This window comes from Ailuropoda melanoleuca, chromosome 5 (assembly GCF_002007445.2).
Source record: "Ailuropoda melanoleuca isolate Jingjing chromosome 5, ASM200744v2, whole genome shotgun sequence".
Taxonomy (NCBI): domain Eukaryota; kingdom Metazoa; phylum Chordata; class Mammalia; order Carnivora; family Ursidae; genus Ailuropoda; species Ailuropoda melanoleuca.
In genome coordinates, this window is record NC_048222.1 from 36,620,653 (window position 1) to 36,620,881 (window position 229).

At 71.2% G+C, this 229-nt stretch overlaps 1 protein-coding gene across 1 annotated transcript in view; it reads right to left on the reverse strand.

Moving 5' to 3' along the window:
- The window catches only part of NR2E3 (nuclear receptor subfamily 2 group E member 3), a 13,730-nt gene that overhangs the window by 13,000 nt on the left and 501 nt on the right, over positions 1-229 (reverse strand). The window lies entirely within an intron of this gene.

The window sequence follows — 229 nt, forward strand, 5'->3', positions numbered from 1 at the left end:
GTGTCAGGGCGCCGGGAAGCGGTAGCCACCTGCAAGGGGGAGCGGACAGACCGCGGACCCGCACGCTTGAGACAGCAGGCTGAGAAGGGAGCTCCGGAAGCGCACGCGGGACGGCTGGCGGTTGGGGGGCCACCTGCACAGGGGAACAGGCGGACACACGGACGGCACCCGCAAGACAGCAGACTTAGAACGCGAGCTCCAGGAGCGCGCGCACAGGGCGGCTGGCGGG